The 6,462-nt window shown below is 47.0% G+C and overlaps 1 pseudogene; it reads left to right on the forward strand.

Moving 5' to 3' along the window:
• Positions 1 to 6,462, forward strand: part of LOC123138741 (putative serpin-Z12) — a 154,064-nt pseudogene that overhangs the window by 40,341 nt on the left and 107,261 nt on the right.

Consider the following 6,462-nt stretch of genomic DNA (forward strand, 5'->3'; position numbering starts at 1 on the left):
GCCCCCCCTGCGCCCCTCGCCGCCGCCCGGATCGAACCCCATCGTCGCCCCGAGCACCATCGTCGGCCGGCTCCCCGACACCGTCGCCCTTGGATCCCATCGCCGTCGCTCGGAACGCCCCTCGCCGGAAGCGTCTTCACCGGACTGCCTCCTCGTCGCCGCGCATCGTCCCTGTCCTCCTCCCCAAAGGCCACCTCGAGCCTCGCCGCCCCCCTTGGTCTCTACATCGCCGATGAGGGCCTCGCCCTCCCCCGTCTCTCCCTCTGTCCCGTAATTTTTGCCGCGGTCCCCTCCATTGTTGCTCGCCGACCACCGTGCTCACCACGCCCTGTAGCCATCGTTGGCCGCGCCGTGGTCCTGCCCGCTGCGCTCACCACCACGCGCTGCACTGCTGGCCGCCGGTGCTTGCCCCCACGCGCGCGCCTCCTCACGCGCCTGTCGCCGGAGCCCCTGGACCACTCGCTGTGCCCCGTTGCATCTACTCGTCGTGGCCTCCTCTACTCCGCCCGGACCTCAGCCGCCGGAGCTCGACTTCGGCGCGCTGCTGTGCCCCTGCTCCCCGTGGCCGCGCCCGGCGCCCCTTGGCCGCACCGGCCGGCGCCCGAGGCCAACCGGGTTACGCTCGTATACCCAACGCCCACGTGGCCGTGCCCGTTAAGGCCCTATGGGCCTATGACAAAGGGCCCCGCCCTAGAACGGTTTTAAAAAAAGGAATAAAAAAAACAATCATAATAAATAAAATAAAAATGAATTAATAAAATTAATTAATTAATTAGTAAATTTATTAAGTTAATTAATCCAACTTAATTAATCTAATTAACTTGTTAGTCTAACTAAGCAATAATTAGTTTAACCTAACCCTAATTAACTTAACAGTGTATGACAGGTGGGTCCCATTGGACCCACATGTCAGGTTGACCAGTCAACCCCGTTGACTGCTGATGTCAGCATGACATCATGCTGATGTCATAAATCTATTTTCGAATTAATTTAAATAATTAATTAAATTCCAGAAATTCATAAAAACTTTAGAAAATCATATCTTTTAATCCGTAACTCGTATTAAATTATTTTCAACATGAAAGTTGTTCAGAACGAAGAGACAAATCCGAAAACGCACCCCGTTCGTCCGCCACACATCCCTAGCATAGAAAACACGCAACTTTCCCCCTCCGGTTCATCTGTCCGAAAACGTGAAACTCCGGGAATACTTTCCCGGATGTTTCCCCCCTTCGTCGGTATCACTTACTACCGCGTTAGGGCACACCAAACCCCGCGTATTGTCTTGTTACGCTTTGTGATGCTTTGATTGTTCTGTTATTTATTGTGTTCCCTCTCCGTTACTTCTTGCCGATAGACCCCGAGACTGCCGTCTACCCCCAGTTTGACTACGGTGTTGGTGACTCGTCCTTCTTGCCAGAGCGACCAGGCAAGCCCCCCCCCCTTGATCACCAGATATCGCCTATTCTTCTCTATAATGCTTGCATTAGAGTAGTGTAGCATGTTACTGCTTTCCGTTATTCCTATCCTGATGCATAGCCTGTCCTTGCTACTACTGTTGTTACCATTACCTGCTATCCTACTGCTTAGTATAGGATGCTAGTGTTCCATCAGTGGCCCTACACTCTTGTCCATCTGCCATGCTATACTACTGGGCCGTGATCACTTCGGGAGGTGATCACGGGCATATACGATATACTTTACACAGTTACATTACCTGTGATACTGTTCGGAGATGGGGGCTGAAGGGGCAGGTGGCTCCATCCCGGTAGAGGTGGGCCTAGGTTCCCGACGGCCCCCGACTGTTACTTTGTGGCGGAGCGGCAGGGCAGGTTGAGACCACCTAGGAGACAGGTGGGCCTGGCCCTGTTCGGCGTTCGCGGATACTTAACACGCTTAACGAGATCTTGGTATTTGATCTGAGTTGGCTACGAGCTTATACGCACTAACCATCTGCGTGGGAGTAGTTATGGGTATCCCGGCGTCGTGGTATCAGCCGAAGCACTTCGTGACGTCAGCGACTGAGCGGCGCGCGCCGGGTTGGACCGCGTTAACGCAACATCCTTTGTAATGGAGGTTGCTAGGTCTGCTCACCGGCCGCGTACGCAACGTGCAGGTGTGCTCAGGGCGATGGGCCCAGACCCCTGCGCACTTAAGTTTAGACCGGCGTGCTGGCCTCTCCGTTGAGCCTAGGTGGGGCTGCGACGTGTTGATCTTCCGCGGCCGGGCATGACCCAGGAAAGTGTGTCCGGCCAAATGGGATCAAGCATGCTGGGTAAGTTGGTGCACCCCTGCAGGGAAGTTAATCTATTCGAATAGCCATGATCTTCGGTAACAGGACGACTTGGAGTTGTACCTTGACCTTATGACAACTAGAACCGGATACTTAATAAAACACACCCTTCCAAGTTCCACAGACAACCCGGTGATCGCTTTTCCACAGGGTGACTAGAGGAGGATCACCGGGTAGGATTATGCTACTGCGATGCTACTTGGAGATGCTACTGCGATGCTACTTGGAGATGCTACTGCGATGCTACTTGGAGATGCTACTTGGAGGACTTCAGTCTACTCTCTTCTACATGCTGCAAGAGGGAGGCTGCCAGAAGCGTAGTCTTCGACAGGATTAGCTATCCCCCTTCTATTCTGGCATTCTGCAGTTCATTCCACCGATATGGCCTTTTACACATATACCCATGCATATGTAGTGTAGCTCCTTGCTTGCGAGTACTTTGGATGAGTACTCACGGTTGCTTTTCTCCCTCTTTTCCCCTTTCCCTTCTACCTGGTTGTCGCAACCAGATGCTGGAGCCCTGGAGCCAGACGCCACTGTCGACGATGATTCCTACTCACTGGAGGTGCCTACTGCTACGTGCAGGCCGCCGACGACGACCAGGAGTAGTTAGGAGGATCCCAGGCAGGAGGCCTGCGCCTCTTTCGATCTGTATCCCAGTTTGTGCTAGACTTCTTAAGGCAAACTTGTTTAACTTATGTCTGTACTCAGATATTGTTGCTTCCGCTGACTCGTCTATGATCGAGCACTTGTATTCGAGCCTTCGAGGCCCCTGGCTTGTATTATGTTGCTTGTATGACTTATTTATGTTTTAGAGTTGTGTTGTGATATCTTCCCGTGAGTCCCTGATCTTGATCGTACACGTTTGCGTGCATGATTAGTGTACGATTGAATCGGGGGCATCACAAGTTGGTATCAGAGCCGACTGCATGTAGGAATCCCCCTTCCAACTCCTTGGCCGAAGTTGAGTCTAGCCATTGCAAAACTTTTACTAACTTGGCTGTGTGCCTTACGGGCCCACGTCGCCATCGGGTGGTATTAGGATCTTTTACTCCTCGATCTTACTCTGGGACTCTAATCTCTCTTCTATTCGGGTTAAATGAACTTTGCTAAATCTAACATTAGGATCTCGTTATCACTTTCACCCGGAGAGCCCCTTATTACTGATGATCGTCGGCTGCACCAGAAGACCCTGAAGATACTCTCCGCTGTTAACTCGAGAACTTATGTTCATCGCGATTGCAATTCCCCTTCCACCGTAAACCCTTATGGATAACTACTTGCAGTTGTTATTCCTACCTTCGTCCCCAGTTGGTCTTGCTATTACAAGATACCCCGAAAAACTCGTCGTTGTTTCGATAATCCTTTGAGCTTACTGCCTTGCTGTTCTTTGTCACCTGAATACCCCTACGGTTGATTCTCGCACTTATCGAGTATCTGCTCATCCCCCAGTTGTTCATGTGTTACACAAAAGCCTTCGAAATACCATTCGATATTCCGAAAATCCTCAGTAACCTATTGCTCTGGAATTTCTTGCTTGCTTTCATTATGATTAATCCCATAAGTATAATAATCATATTGGCATCCTTTGTCACCATCATTTTTGAGGCCGTTGATTCAATAAGTTGTGAATGTTCGCAATCATCAGTCGAGTCCTAGGATTATCTTTCCGGCTTAGACGTCATTTTGAACATGAGCTGGTTCTCGACCAAACTATCTGTCGTTGAATTGTGCCTCTGGTATATTCAATTGATCCATCCTTGATCAGAACGTCTGCTTCTGATCCTTTGTTTTGGAAATCATAATTCCTTTGCATTTGACAATTGAGTTAGCCAGTTGTTTCTATAAATTGATCTCCTTGCATTTTTCTTCCTCTAGTTGAGTACCGATGCTCACGTGAGATCCCTTGTGGACCACCAGATCCTTTGTTGGATTTTATCTGACAACACCCTTCATATTCAATAACCTTGTGAGCCTTTCCTCTGATACATAATGCCTTTGGTAAATTGTATCCTCTGCTTTCTCAACCATGCTCTACCTTCGAGCTTGAGTTAATTATTTCTAAAGATTCTAGAATATGATTCTAAGATGCCCCGATGGGTTGAACCTATGCCTTCCTTAGAATGTGTGAACTCGAAAGTTTTCACGAGTCATACACTTCTGGTATTTTGCCAGATAAAATTTCAACACTATAACTTCATCGAAAGCGAGAAGTGAATGAAAGGGTATGCATTGGAGAAGTGGGAGTCGACCTTGAACCTTGTGTTCATGCCCATGGATGCGATATATATCCTATCGTGAAAGCTTCTTGTAACAATAACTATTTCCTTGATAACTAACATATGGTATCTGTGAATTGATCCCTTGCAATCGTGGTTCCGACCGTGATTGTTCTTCTTTGATCTCATTTCTCGGACAAGTTAAAACAATTGTCTCCTATAGATCAATACACCAGTCCAACCTTTACTTTGATCTTGTGTCGAGTATTACCCCCCTGTTATCTCGAGATTATCATGGAACTGCATAACTTCTTATGAGTTCTTCATCAAGTACTACATACTCACCGATTAGGGCTCGGAGTTATTAAACACTCAAAGACACCGATAACTGAACTGAGTCTGCATTACGGTTCAACGACACTTGATAATCTTCTTTAAGTACGAGTTTGTAACCGATCACGCCATTCCTAGCCTGTTTAGCTATATCCTTGTCGTGCAGATTTTAACTGTGCTACCTGGTCCTTATTCCGGGAGCACCAGTTTCGACGTTGAGCTAAGCTTACGTCGATCTTCCTCGTCATACCATTTCTCCTTGACCAACAAACTTGATTTCGAGTTTGTGTCGTACCCTTGGTTCCAATAACCTTTCAATTCATCATTCATTTGACTTGATGTCATCGCCGATCGATTACATCTTGAAATCTCTCGACAAAGTGTGTCGTGATCATCATCAACCTTATGAGCTCTTCCAGGATATCAAATGAGTTCATGATGAGAAATACCATCCTTGCCCTCGATGATCTGCGTTATCATCGACCACGTATTGCCTTCCCACCAACACAAGCTTGTTCGTGTTTGGTGTTATACCTTGAGTTCCTTGCTATCCAGTAATTGTTCTTCTTTACCTTAGAACATTAACATCTCTTATGTCCTCAATGTTGTGAGAAATTCACCACCCTTAACAATTCTTGATACCAGTGATACTTATTAACATCACCATTCTTTTCTTGGTCCCCGTGATGTTTCTAACCGGAATACCGACAAATGGTATGTGATGTGTAAATTCTAAACTTCGAGCAACCCTCTTGCTTTGAAGTTATCGGTCTATAGTTTCATTCTACGACTATGGCTTATTGAATCACTATTCTGACATTGGTCGTGCAACCCAACCCATATTTCGAGCGCACCTTTCAACCAATGTTTAATTGTGTATGTTTTCCTTGAGCATACTTCCTTATATCATTTGATCTGACAAATGTTATCTCCTTGTTCACTTAATGGAGGAAATCCATCTTTTGGGAATCTTGGTGAATTGCCGTTGAGTTCACCAGACACCTCCTTGTCCTCTACTTGGGTTAATGATGGACTCTTGTTAACGGAAATCACTTCATAGTTCATTTCCCCGAGAATCTTACAATGTCATCTCATCAATTTGCGTTGCACCTTTTCTTCTCAGGTATCCTAAGCCTGAGGTATCCTGACACCAATCGGATCTGAATCTCGGTCAGATATGATGGTTGGGACAACTTTCCAAGAGTTATGATGTTGATCCTTTGATGACCCGGTAACATGATGTCATGCCTAGCACCCCCCCCCCCGGCTGGAGGACCTATCATTATAGATTCCTTTTCAGCAAGGTTATCCATTCATCCATGAGGAAATTGTAAGACTTATTCTACAAGTTATTCCTGATGGATCCTTCATGTTTCCAAAGCCTGACCTTTGCTCGAAGACCATGTCGATGCTATCTCGAAGCATGTTTGTGGTACTCTGATTTTCAACAAGTACATTGACGCCCAATGCTAAATATTTCCTGCCCAATTATCCAAACACCGCTGTATGGGTAATGTCATGAAAAATCCTCTCCCCTACCTAAAGAGTTTTCTACATTATATCCTGACATGGATATCATGCTCTGCTTGTCCTTGGGAAGGATATACCCTTGAAAAT

Source organism: Triticum aestivum, chromosome 6B (genome assembly GCF_018294505.1).
Source record: "Triticum aestivum cultivar Chinese Spring chromosome 6B, IWGSC CS RefSeq v2.1, whole genome shotgun sequence".
NCBI lineage: Eukaryota > Viridiplantae > Streptophyta > Magnoliopsida > Poales > Poaceae > Triticum > Triticum aestivum.